General features: G+C 61.4%; 1 protein-coding gene across 2 annotated transcripts in view; it reads right to left on the bottom strand.

The window, feature by feature from the left end:
* Positions 1-6104, bottom strand: part of SDK2 (sidekick cell adhesion molecule 2) — a 46886-nt gene extending 40782 nt beyond the window's left edge. For both annotated transcript variants that reach the window (XM_050319211.1, XM_050319210.1), the window contains exon 1: positions 5965-6104. The gene's annotated coding sequence lies outside the window, so the exon portion shown is untranslated. The remainder of the gene's footprint in view (positions 1-5964) is intronic.
* Between the last annotated feature and the right edge of the window lie 7329 nt (positions 6105-13433).

Genomic DNA, 13433 nt, shown 5'->3' with positions numbered 1-13433 from the left:
CCATGGGAACAGCCACACACAGCCCAGCACTCGATTGCTCCCCACTGGGGACACCGGCTCCCAAAAGGAACAGAAATGTCCCCATAAAACCTCAGTAATGCCTGACCTGTGCCTCAGATTCAGCTCGGATTCCTCACTCAGTGAACTGGCACGTGCTTGGGGGTGGCCCTGCAGGATGGGGACAGAGGGACAGGCTCCTCCAGCCATGCTGGTAACACATCCCAGCCCTGCCGACAGGGGATGGAGAACACGTGGATACCCAGCCCCGCTCTTGCCCCGGGGAAACGCCCTCCGGATCCAGCGATTCCCATTTAAGGGGGCCCAAAACCAGCACTTCCCCTCCTCATGTTGATGAAGGAGACCCACCACTGCAAGCAGGGGGATCTGCACCCCGTGGCTGGGGTGACCTGCTGGCCTCAGGGGACAGCCAGAGCCCCCCCACATCACATGTGTCCTCGCTCTCCATGATACACAAGGGGCATTCCTGCAGCAAGCCAGGGGTGGAAGGACTTTGCCAGGCACCCCAACCCCTCCTGGCTATGCACACAGATCCCAGCATCCCAGAGAAACTCCTCCAGGGCCCAGCACTCCAGCTCCCACCAGTGCTGCTCCCTGCCCTGGCTGTGCAGGAAGCAGGGAGGGCTCAAGGTTACAGCCGAGGACTCGCAGGTTGTGGCTCACCCAGCAGTGCAGAAAGCAATTAACCACCACGGCTAAAATTAGCTCGGCGGCTCCTTCCGCTAATGGTCAAACTCATCAAGAACTCCCTACACCCCGGGCCTCGGCACCTCCACAGGGGCAGGGAGGGATGGATGGGAGCTGACAGAGCCACTAACGTGGGCAGGGCAGGGGGACATCAGCTGGCACCATGCCAGGGTCCCCTTCCCACTACACCCGCTGCCACCAGGACACCAGCTGGCACTGGGGTCCCTTTCCCTCTGCACCCACCACCACCCAGTGCCTCAGTGTCCCCTCAGCTGCCTGGGGTGGAGGGAAGCTCCCAGAGCGCTCAGGACAGCTGGCCTGGCGCTGCCACACACTGAAGTGGGTGACGGGGACAATGACGGCCGGCAGGGAGGGAGGGTGGGTCAGCACAGGGGACCCCAGCATTCCTGAAATTGCCACCGTGCCATCCCCATGGCCAGCCGGGATGCCCAGCTGCTGGCACGCAGTGGCAGCTGGTCCCAGTGCTCAGGGCTTTCCACAGAATCCTGGACTGCTTTGGGTTGGAAAGGACCTTAAAGCTCATCTTGTCCCATCCCCCTGCCATGGGCAGGGACACCTTCCACTAGCCCAGATTGCTCCAAGCCCCATCCAACCTGGCCTTGGTCCCCTTCCCCAGCCCACGGTGGTGTCAATGATCCACACAGAGAGGTGTCCCCCCCGGAGCATCCAGTCAGAGTGTCCCCAGGGATGCTCCTGCTCGAGGCTGAGAGCCCCCCACGCCCCAAGTCTCCATTCCTGGGGGCCCCATCAGAGCAGGAAGACAAAGGGGGTCGGGGACCAGCTGCAGCCCAGGAATGTCCCCTGCCCTCGGCCCCGTTCCCAGGGATCAGGTTTCCCAGTTCCCAGGCAACCCGAGCCAGGCATGGCTTTCCAGGCAGGCATTCCTGCACCCCCGGGGCTGGGGGCAAGGGGAGGAGGCCATCAAGGGGGCCACTGCCTGCCCTGGGCACAGGCAGGTGGTGGGGCTCGGGCTGGGCTGAGGGGCTCAAAGGTCCATTAGTGGGGGAGAGGTGCGGGATGTACCCCCAAAGCATCGCTGGGAGCAGGGGATGCACGCCCAAAGTATCCCTGGAAGGAGGGTGGGGGAAACACACAGCCCAACAGCCGGTCCCTAGCCCCACAGAGAGGTGCTGAGGGCAGTGCCCACCCTGGTGGCATCTCCAGCATGCCGGGGGTGTGAGAGATGCCAAGCGGGGCCAGCAAGGAGCTGCTGCCAGCACATTCCTGCCTGCTGGTGGGGCAAAGAGTGGCAGGAACAGACCTAGAGTCTGGATCCTTCTCCATGGATGGCTCTGGAGGGTGGGAACCCCAAAAAAGAACAGCAGCCATGGGGATGAGGGTGGTCCCTGGCATCATCACCCGCTCTGGGTGACCCTGGCCCTGTGCCCCTTCCAGCAGTTCCATGCAATGCTTCCCTGCACTGGGGAAAAGCTCCCAGGACACCCCATTACCTCAGCACCCACCACCCTGGGCCATCCCAACCCCAGAGGGCTGCTGGATCCCCACGGGCACTTTGGAAGGCCAAGGCCTTGAGGCACCAGCGAAGCACCAGAGCCACCAGCCCTGGCACAACCCCGGGCACCGCGGGGGCTCGGCTCGCCCTTCGTTAGCACAATCACATCACCACTGACAGCAGCATATTTATTCCTGGCCGCTTTTCACCCAGCCACACGCCACTTGCTAACGAGCTCGGGGCGGTAACGAGGGCTCAGAGGGGAGGGCACCCGCCGCTCACCCACCCACCCTGCACCCAGAGGGCTCTGCCCCCGCACAGCGCTGCCCCCCAGGGCCACATTCACCCCAGGCATTGCCAGCGCTGCTGCACCAACACACCCCTAACTAGTTTGTGTAGGGCCTACAGTAATGTGTGTGTGGCTGGAGCTCATCCTCGGGCAGGAACCGGCCACGGGCACAGGCTGGGGACAAGGACACGGCTCGCAGAGTGGCAGAGGCAGGGTCACCCCTCATCGCTCCCTCCTCCCACTTTAATTATCAGCCTTCTCCCAGCTTCTCAAGCAGCCAAGCATCCGCCTGCTCCCTCCTTCCCGCTCTCCTCCCGCTCCTGCCTTCACTCCTGCCGAGCAGAAATGCCACCACAGCCCAGTCCCTGTCACTAAGGGACGAGCAGCACTCGACGTTGTCACTCGCCCCAGTCCCCGGATGGCACTGGGGCAGGAGCTGCACTGCCACCCCCAGCCCTCCCTGCCCACCAGCTCCGGCCCCACAGGCGGGTCCAAGCCCCCAGACACACTCCATCCCACCGGCAGCTCTCATCCTGCCTGTCCTCCCCCTCAGCAGACCACTGGCACCCCAAGCCTTTGGGGACCAGCACAGTGATGGGGCCCAGTGACAAGGACTGCCTGGGACCAGACCAGCCCCCCCTCCCTTACGGTTATCAGGTCATCAAAATTTCATCATCGCTGCGCCCAGGCACTAATGGCTTCCCAAGCAGCATCAAATTTTAATCTTCCCTTCCTCTCCCCTAAAAGCCACTCTCCTTCCCAAGCTGGAGCGTTGCATGAGGCCACCAGCAAATGTGCCAGCACTGGCAGAGACAAGGGAGCCAGAGCAGGAGACCTCACACTCTGCCATCCCCCCCTGCCCTGATGCCACTGGCACAGAGGAACCAGCAGCTCCCGTCATCCAGCTCCTGGCACGAGCCTGGCACATCCCTGGGAAGGCACAGGGACTTCTCCTCCTCCTCCTCCTGCTCAGCCCCGTGGGGCTCCGGGTGTACAGACGTGCCCAAGCTCCGTGCGTGGGGCACAGAAGATGCTGGAACTCCCCCACTGCCACCTCTAATAAGCCTCTTTGGTGGAAGCTGCCCATTGCAGGCCCCTGCCCCAAATCCCGTCTGGAACCTTAAGCCTCCCAAATCCCTCCTGGGACTGGTCACAGCCTCCTCAATCCCATTAGAGGTGCTGTGCCAGCACAGGGGGTCCCAGGCTGTGCCCCCAGCACTGCGTGTGGGCAAACCACATCCCTGGGGGTCACAAAGCCTGCAAACAGCAGCAAGGAGGGGGTTGGGGACCCCCAAGTTCCCCCCAGCTCTTGGGGAGCCCTTTACTGCCCTGTTAATCAGCCAAAGGGCCCTTTGGTGGTGAGGCAGGCTGCCCGTGCCCCCCAGCCCTGGCACGGCCCCCCAGGCCCGGCACAGGTCGCACTGCGACAGCTCCCGCCCGGGCAGCGCTGCCTGTGAGCCTTCCCCCCGCTCCGCATTGGGCTCCGGGTAATTAGCGCCAGGCCCCTAATCAATAAGTTATTTTTTGCCATGGGTAATTAATAATTACACAGCACAGACGGGTTGTAATTAAACTTCCATCCCCTCTCTCAGAGGCAGCGAGGGGCCTTTGTTTTACCAACCGCAGGTGTTAAAGCGCCTCACCCCATGGCCGGGCAGCCCCCGCGCTCTGGCCGGGGAGGTCTCACACCGTCATCTCCTCCTTCCCTTCCCTATTGATCCCATTTTCCTTGGCTGCCAGAATCAATAGACCCGGCGCAAAGCGCTGCTGCCCCTCGCTGCCAGCCCTGCGGGGATGCCCTGCCTGCCCCACCGCAGTGGGAACGAGCCAGGGGACAGAGCCCAGTGCCAGGCACCCTGCCCACACGCTGCCCCTTCCCCAGCTCCGTCACCAGCACCCTGTCCATCTCAACGGGATGCAGCGGAGAGCTCCAGCACCCCACGGGCACCGCAGCTGGGAGGTGACCCTGCCGGTGCATCCCCAGTGCCACCCGCGGCAGGGGAGACAGGCACGTGCCAGGCTTTGGGAATGATCCCTCTGGCATAGCCGGCTCGCCTGTGGCCGCTGCCACGCCGGGCTGGGCACTGAGCAATGTCACAGCACCCGCGAGGACGTGACACGCGCCGCAGAGAGCCGGAGCCGCAAAGCTCGGCTCCTGCGCCAGGAGAGCGGAGCAAAGCCCCTTCCCCACCCTTCCGGAGGGGCTGGAGCACCGGCAGCCCCACGTCCTCCTCCCCACGCAAAAATGGAAGGAGATTGGGTCACCCCAGGAGCCCGTCCCGCAGGCGGGGAACAAACGGATCACGGGGGACCCGCCAGCCAGAGACGCCAGCCAGGAGAAGAGAAACTCGGCAAGGGAGTGAATCAATCAAAGAGACCTTCAGAGCTCCCCACACAGGGCCTGCCCGGATAATATACTGCCGCTTTAGATGTTATGTTCTGAACTTAATTACTGAGAAATTATAGCAGTGCTGGGGGAGGCTCGGGGGGAGCGGGAGGACGGGAGCGCATGGGGACTTCTGGCTCCACTTGCTGCTGCAAACAAGGGCAAGAAATGTCGTGGGTGAGGACCCCCAGCGCTGTGCCCCACTGTGCCCCCCCGTTTCCAGTCTGGATCCGCTCAGTCCAGGCGCAGGGACGGAGGCGGCCACGCTGCAGCTCTGCCAGCCGGGAGCCTCCTCTGTGGCCCCGTGGGGACCCTCGCTGCCAAGGAGGAGACTCCAGGGCCCCTCAACACCTCTGGACCCCAGCTGCACCCTGAAGGGTCACAAACTAATTTTACATCCCTGTGGGGCAGCAGAGCAGCTAAAACCAGCCTGTGCCGTGCCCAAGCTGCAAGGGCAAGGAGCTGAGAGGGGCTCACGCTGCCCAGCAGCACCGTGGCCCCCAAGGGCTGTTGGGGTGCAGAGGGAGCCCCAGGCACCCACAGGGGCTCAGGGGTGCAACATACCCAGCCTCAGGCCCCTGTCCCCTCAGACCAGCGGCTGGAGGTCAATGAGACCAACATTCTGGTATGAAGTGCTCCCTGGGAGCCCCCAGAATTGCACCCCGGGTTCCGTGGTTCAACGGGGGTCCCCAGGGAGGGGGTGAAATGGGCACCACTACCCCCGGGGATGCTCAGCCCCCCTAAGGCGGTTCAGCTCAGTCTCTACCCCAAGCTCAGAGCAACACGTTCCCCCCATCCCCAGCCCGGGGGCAGTTATGGGGCAGGGGAATGCACAGCAGAGCCGCGCTGCTTGTCCCCCTGAGCCCCCGCGGACACCGCGTTGCGCCCAGCTCCGGCGGGCCCCGAGTCCCGGCTCCGGGGAGGCTTCGCGAACAGCACGGATGCTGTGCCCTCCCCGGGCGGAGCTCCGGGGCCGCCTCGCTCCCACCCCCGGGCTGGCACACCGCTCTCCCAGCCCGGGGGTGGCAAAACGCTCGGTTGAGGGGAGCAGCGCGGAGAACCCCCCACCTCTCCGCGGTCCCTCTCCCGCCACCCCCCGCACGCCCTTACCTTGGGCGCCGGCTCCCGGGGGCCGGGCAGGGCGAGCACGGCGAAGCAGAGCAGCCCCCAGCTCCGGAGCCGGGCCATGGCTCCGCCGAGACGGGCTGGGGGGGCTGTGGGGGGACAACTTCCCCGAGTTTATAATCCGGGCGGCTCCAGCGCAGGGACCCCCGCAGCAGCGCTGCCGAGGGCGAGGCGAAGGCGCGGGGGTGAAGGGCTCCTCGTGGGGTTGGGGAGCGTCGCCAGGCAGGTCCCCACCATCGGCAGCTCCCCCGGGGACGTGCGGAGCAGGGACCCCCAAATCCGGCGCGGGGCAGGCAGCCGAGCCCCTCCCCGAGCGCTGCGCCCCGCGTCAGGCAAGGGGACGGGAAGCGCAGGGCGCCGCGCCCCCGGCCCCTCCTGCCCGCCCGGGCTCCATGGGGGCCGGGTCCCCGCCGCTCCGGGGCCGAGCGAAAAGTTTGGGGGCGGGGGGCGGCCCCTCCCCGGCGCTCAGCTCCTGCCTGGGGACATCCCCTCCTCGGCGGCTGCGGGCGACGTGGGCTGGGGAGGGGGGGATTCTTCCCCCGCGGGGAACAGGGGAAAGTGCGGCGGCGCTGGCGGCGCGGGGTCCCGCTCGGAGCCGCGGGCGCTGCGGGCTGGCGGCTCCGCGCCGACCCCTCCGGGCGCTCCGGCCGCGGCTGCTGCTGCTGCTGCTCCTCCTGCGCGGCGCGGCGGCGGAGTGAGCGGCGGCGGCGGGGATCGGCGGAGCCGGGGGCAGCCCGAGCCGGGGAGGCGGGGAGACGGCGCGGCCCCGAGCGCTACCCAGCGGCAGCGGAGGGAGCGGGCGCGTCCCCACCGGCCGCCCCCGGCTCGTGAGGAGCGGGCGGGTCCCCCTCCCCAGCCCCTCCCCGCCCCCGGTGCCCCCGCTGTGGAAGCGGCGGCTCGCGTCTGCAGCTCCATCCCCACCACCCTGCGATGCCTCCTCAGCCCCTCTCCGATGCTCAGCGCTCCGAGCATCGGCGCCCGGTCCCCGGGAAAGGGACACGGCACGGTCCCCCAGGTAGCTCTAGAGCAGAACTCATTGACACGGGGTTATCAAAGCAAACATTTTAGGGTTCTCAGAGAAAGGGAAAAAAAAAGCTCTAACCCCTGAGAGGACCCAGCAGCACCTTCCTAATAACACACCACCTCATCAGGCCTGATCCTACAATTCCTCAAGCCCAAATCTCCCCAAAGGATCGCACATCCTTCAAAGATGTCCGTGCTTTCTGCTAGCTCAGTGCCTTGCATTAGGTGGGGGAGAGCAGCTCAGTCACGGCTGCTACCGAGCATTAACACCCAAGGACCTGCACCATCTGCACAGGAGGAAATATCCATCCTGAATGCTGGATCAGCCTCCTGAGCACACACAACACCTCTGAGCCAAGGGACCTGCAAGGATCAGAGTGAAACGAAAGCATGAGCAGATTAGCCTGGAGCCAGCCCCAGCACTGCAGGGTCACACCAGGGCAGAGACGGAGGGAATACTCTCCCACGGGCATCGATACAACTGTGTCAGTGCTGGGCACTGGTGTGTATTTCCACCACACTGTGCACACTCACGTGTAAAACCCACACAGTCCTTGGGGGGACAATGTCTGTGTGCACGGTGTGTACTTGGAGAGCTACTGCCAAATTTCCCATCGACCTCTTGAAGAGAGACTGAACAATAACCCAGCACTTGCCCACCCCGGCATTAATCAGCTCCGTGGCTGGCATTCTCAACCGAGATGACGGGATCGATGTGCTGTGGGAGGCAGCAGCCCTGGCTCACCCCTCGGGAGGTGTTTCCCGGTGCTGGCTGGAACAAGCAGGGGAGAGGCTGCCCTGCCAGGGCTGAGCTCTGTCCCCAGGGGGGGTTGGACCTGCTCCCCAGGCACCTACACACACACTGCAGCCCCGGTAACACTCAGCACGCTCCCAAAGCCCTGCAGGATCAGGGCTTTGTTCCATAAAGAACAGGAATTCCTGTCTCCAGGGCCATAAATCCAGGTCTGACCCTGGTGCCAACACTGATTTATGGTTATTACAATTAATCTTGTGGAGCTGTGAGCAGTTTATTACCCACTGCACAGGTACCTGGTTCCCCACGGTCACCCAGACTGATTGAGTTTGGATCTCACAGCAATGTTCCTACCAGAGCACATCCTCCCTCACAGCCCTGCCTGCTCCTTGCCAGCTCTCTTCTGCCCAAATCCCTCCCAGTGGGAGCAAGTTCCAGCAGGTAACACCACATCTGTCTCCAGGAGAGGGTGGAAGAGCCCAGAGCTGCTCCATGCAGTAATGGCACATCCCAGAGATCAGAGAGGGTTCTGGTGATCCCCACATTGCCACCAGGCCTGTGACCCTGAGGACATTCCAGGTGATGCCTGAGTGGGAAGGCTGCTCCTCGTGCTGCTGAGCCACCCCAACCCCACACAGGGCATCTCTTCATCTCCCATGAGTTTTGGCCCAATCCTCCAGCAACGTCACTGAGAATCCCAGCCTGGGCCGCAATTCGAGGCAGCACCACTTGTAATTACGCTGGGAATCGTGACAGCACATCCCTGCAGACCAGCGGGAGCCACATCACTCGACTCCCCCGGAAGGGATGAAGATGCACAGCTCTAAGAGTGCATCAGGGGTTGGGGTTTCGAGCTCCTGACCCCGGCGCGGGGGGGTCTGCAGCCCCCCTCGGCAGCAGCACATCCCCGGGCTGCGGCCGGAGCCCCCGGGGCCGAGGGGCTGGCCCGGCACAGCCGCCGCCCGCGGCCAGCAGGAACCCGCCCCGGGGCTATTTGCGGATGTGAACGCTGTTATTTTGCCTCCTGCTTGAAGAGGGCGCATCAAAGTCAAACCCAAAATACGGCGCTGGGCTTGAATTAAAAACTCTTGTCTGAAACCAAGGCAAGTTCCAAAAAAAGATCAAGGCTTTGTTTGAAATGTAAAAGTCTTTGCTGGGTTGTCAGGCGCTTTGGGGACCATCAGCATTATCCAAAGGCTGCAGGACAACAGCCAAGAACTTTGTTCAGCTGTCCTCAGCATCCCTCATCTCCCTGGGATGAGGCACTGACTCCCAGCATCCCTGTCCCCTGAGCACGAGAGCAACATCCGTGCTCCCTGCTCTGGGAATGGGCTGGGAAGTGCAAGGAGAGGCTGGAAGTGCTGCCCGCGAGTGAGAGACTCCAGGAGCTCAGTCCTTCCTCACTATCAAAGGGGAAAGCAGATAGATGTAACCCCAGGCTGTCAGCACCGGCACAGGGAGGAGAAATTGGATCCGGGAGGCTCCACAGCCTCGCAGGCGATGGGATAACAAACTCCCACAGGCAGGAGGAGAGGCCAGAACCATCCAGACCAGCAATAATCTGCACATCTCTAACTGTGAGGATAACCCCGGCTGCAGCAAGGCTCCCCAACACCTTCTCTTTGTAATTAAGATTGAAAGCAGCTTTTTTTATTTCTCCAGAAGCCTCAGCTCTGCCAGAAGAGTCGATCCAGAGTAGTGCTGCAGGCCACAGCAGCCTCTGCAATCATTTAACTTCTCCCTTTAAACCTGGGCTTAGGACAGGTCCTTTCTCCCCAGAGCTGTCCTTGGGATCAGTCACAGCCGTCACACACCCGAGCCCCTGGAAGGTCACAGGCAGACACCACGTTTTTGGCAGGGCTGAAGCTGCCTCTCCTTGAAGGGGCATCAAACAGGGCCCCACTCTGCCCTTGGATGCTGAGCAAGGAGCCTCCAAACCAATTCAGAACAGAAACATCTTAAATATTTTATGAGTTAAAAAATACCGAGAAAAGGAACAGCACCAGGAGCGAGCCCTCTCCTTCCTGCCAGAGCTGCTCCTCTTCCCAGCCCAGAGCTCTCTCCCAGCATCAGCTGTTTGGGCCATCTCAGCCCAATTAAGATCTCCCTTCAAGCCCACAGCAATCGTGTGCTGAGTGCTGGGGGCTCTGAGCTGGCAGAGAGCAGAGCAGAGTCACTTCCCCAGCTCGGGGGGCAGGAGCCCCGTTTCCGAGCAGGATCTGACTCTCTCCTTAGAGAATTGTGCTTTGGGAACAAGACATAAAAGGCCAGAAACTTTCCCAGGGGGACCTGCCCACGACTGCCACAACTCTGCTCCACCTCAGCACCCATCAGGTGGGTCTGAGTATTCCATGAACACCAGGCACAGGGTTGGTAGTCTCAAGCATTTCTGACCCTCCCCAGACCCCCTCACACAACTGACCAGAGGAGCAGCAGCAGAAACATCTCCCCAGGAGCAGCACAGCTCCCCCAGCACTGCTGAGGGTGCAGGGGCAGCTCTGCCCAGTGCTACCACACCTCTGGGTGTTACAGCTCCTTCTCCTGCTCTAAAGCCCCGCTAATTGAGCACCCCAAGACAGGCTCCTCACCTACAGGAGGGGCAGCTGGAGAGGCATTAATCCCAGCAGCCATCCTCTGCTGGGGAAGCTGGCAGAGCAGGAGCCTTTGCTCCATGCAAAGCTTTTATCCTCCTCCCTGCAGCTCAGGCAGCTCTGGAGGAGCTCAGGGCAGTCTGGCAAGAGCTGCTCACACAACTGGGGGGGCCTCTCCCCCTCAAACTGCAGGATGTTGGGGTTCCCACCTGAATCCCCACATGCTGCATCTGTGAGCCCCACAGTGGGGGAAAACATCATTCCTGCTGCTCCAGACCCACAGGCCTTCCTCAGCTAGAGGCTCACGCTGGTGAACTCTCCTTCAGAGCACCTCTGAGGTCACAGGTACTGAGGGGCAGAAGCATTTCTGTACACTGGAACCAAGGCACTGGGACCCCCACAGCCCCCAGACACACCAACTACTCCTCCATCACCCTGCAGAGCTGTTTTTCTTTTCCTGCCAGCTGGAAAGAGCCAAGAGAAGCCCCAGGATGGATCCTGGGAAAAGCTGGCTCTGCTGTGTAGTGAGAGGGCAAAGGTGCAACCACTGGCGCCCATCCTGGCCCTGCACCCCAAGACCACCAGCACAGAAACACCCACTCAGCAGCACCAGCCCCCACCCACAAGCCCAGACCTCGGGGCTGAGTTTTTAAATCAGGAGATTAAAAATTTAAACTAAGGCTCTGGCTCATTTTAACATGATTTCTTAACATTTAAAGGCCACCTTCCGAGCGTTCCTCAGGAACAGCAGCTGGGGACAAGCCAGGTTTGCTGGGGGCTGCATCCAAGACTCTCACTTAATCACACGCTTCCAAGAGCTGGGGGTTTAGAGGAGCTCCCTGCTGAACCCCACACACCAGCCAGGGCCAGGCTGGGGCTGGCAGAGCCCCCCCAGACCTCCTCCCCTAAGCCAGAGCATCTGCAACAACCACATTCCTGAGCCCCAGCATCCACAGCTCAGAGAAAGGGGGGGATTCTTGGACAATCCAGACCAAAAAGGACTCGAGGTGACACCATATCACTTTTTAGGAGGACACATCACATGTGCTCACAGTCTCCCAGCACCTCTGACTTTGCCATCACCATCCTGAAGCACACACAGACACGTAGGTGCCCACAGCAGACCTGGGCACTGCTCACATCCCATAATCTGTGGTTTCTGCCAGCAGAACCAACCTCCCACAAAAGCATCAGAAAAGCAGCAGGGCCCAAAGCCCATCTTACCAGTCCCCAAAGAGCTTATCCCTCGTGGAAAAGGGCAGGTCCGGCATCTCCTTACCCTGGCACAGGATGGGCACCTCCAGCACCCCAGAGCAGCTCCACAGAACCCTCATCCTCACCCCACCTGTGCTGGGTCAGGCTCATTTAATTCCTCTGCTTTAACCCAGCAATTTAATCCACCTGCAGGTTAAACCCCTCCAGGTGTGCTCAGGGGGGGTACCTGGAGCCCCCACCCACGGCTTCCCCCTCCTTCCACTGCTACTGAGGGAAGGGGGGAGCCCCTTTCCCAGCAGTGGGATAGGATCCTGCCTGGGGGCTCCAGCCCTGCCTGCAGGTGATAAATAATGAGTGAAAATAGGGGAAATAGTAAATAATATATTTACAGACTTGCATAATGGATGACAGTGAGCACGGGCTGTGGCGGGTGATCCGAGTGCCTGGCAGAGCCAGCAAAGGGGAGAGGGATACATGGCTCTGTGGGGCTCCCAAAGCCTGTCCCCCCCTAAAAATCAGCTGTTTCCTTCCCCACTCGTGTTCCCACAAAGCCCCAGGGGCCTTTTAGGGTGATGTAATTACCAGCTCCTCAATCAATCCCTTCAGCAGCAGCCAAACCTCAAAATGAATTATTCCATAATGGGGTCAGGATCAGGGCTGTGGGGGCACCAGGGCAGGAGGGTCCCTGCCCAGCCCTCTCCCCATGCAGAACCCACCCAACCTGCTGGATTTGCTGCTCCAGCCAGCTCAGCTCTGCTCCCCCTGGGGCTCAGGGTGTTCCTGGGGGTCACTGCACCCCAAACATCACCCACGTTACCCCAGGGAGCACAGAGGTGCTTGGGAAACGGATTCTGGCTGGTTCACACTGAGAAATTCTGCTTTCAAGGGGCCATGGATGGGATTTGTTGTCACTTGTCACCCCATGAGAGCTGCTGACTCATTACCCATAGGAGAAGGACGAGGCTGTTGGGTGGGGGGTGATGGGGCAGGTCTGGGGCGATGGGGGTGATGGGGCTGTGGCACTGCTCCACCTGCACATTCCTTCCCACAACACACATCCTCATGGAATAGAGGTTGGAGAGACGCAATTCCTGGTCCAACCCCCAGCCCAAACCCACAGGAAAACCTTGGGGAACCACCCCTCGTGCCTCACTTTCCCCAGGTGAGGTCCAGCACAGCAATGCCAGCTGTCACCTTGCTGAGATGGAGGCTGGGATGGGATGACACTGAGCCCTTCCCAACTGGATTGTGCCACTGCCAGGCCAGGAGCGAGGCCGGGAGAGATCCATCTCCCTGCCCGCCGGATAAAACGGCTACATTTCAGATAATTCCAGATAGTAAATTTTTTGAGTCCCTATAAGCTAAAATCAATATTGGCACAACTGTGCGTCATTAAAAACTAAATGAACATGACAAAGCCAAACTGCTGCCTATTAAATAAATGAGTTTCTATCCACACAGGCACAGCGGGTTCTGAAATCCTTTATTCCGGGAGCTTTTGTGCGAGGGGTGGGAACGCGTCGGAGCAGGGAGCTGTGCGTGCCTGCCCTTCCTGTGGCACTGGGACACGCTGTACCAGGAGCACAGCCACGCACCAGGGTCCCACTGGAGCAGCCCAGCCCCGGCCCCACGGGAACCTGGATTTGCTGCCACACGGAAAAGCCACCAGGGTGAGAACTCGGTGGCCTTCAGGGTGGTGCTGGGGGGACAAATTGGTGTGCCCTGGTGGGACATGCAGGGGGATGGGAGCGGGAGGGTCGTGTGGTGAAGGTGCTCTGGAGATGTTGCAGCAGTGCAATGGTGACACAATGACAGTTCAATGGTGACACAGTGACAGTGCCGTGGCTGCACCCCACGCAGGGCAGCGTGTC

This window comes from Myiozetetes cayanensis, unplaced genomic scaffold (genome assembly GCF_022539395.1).
Source record: "Myiozetetes cayanensis isolate MyiCay16 unplaced genomic scaffold, myiCay2020 scf22, whole genome shotgun sequence".
NCBI classification, from domain to species: Eukaryota; Metazoa; Chordata; class Aves; order Passeriformes; family Tyrannidae; genus Myiozetetes; species Myiozetetes cayanensis.
The sequence above is the reverse complement of the archived record's forward strand: the minus strand, read 5'-3'. Positions and strand labels throughout refer to the sequence as shown.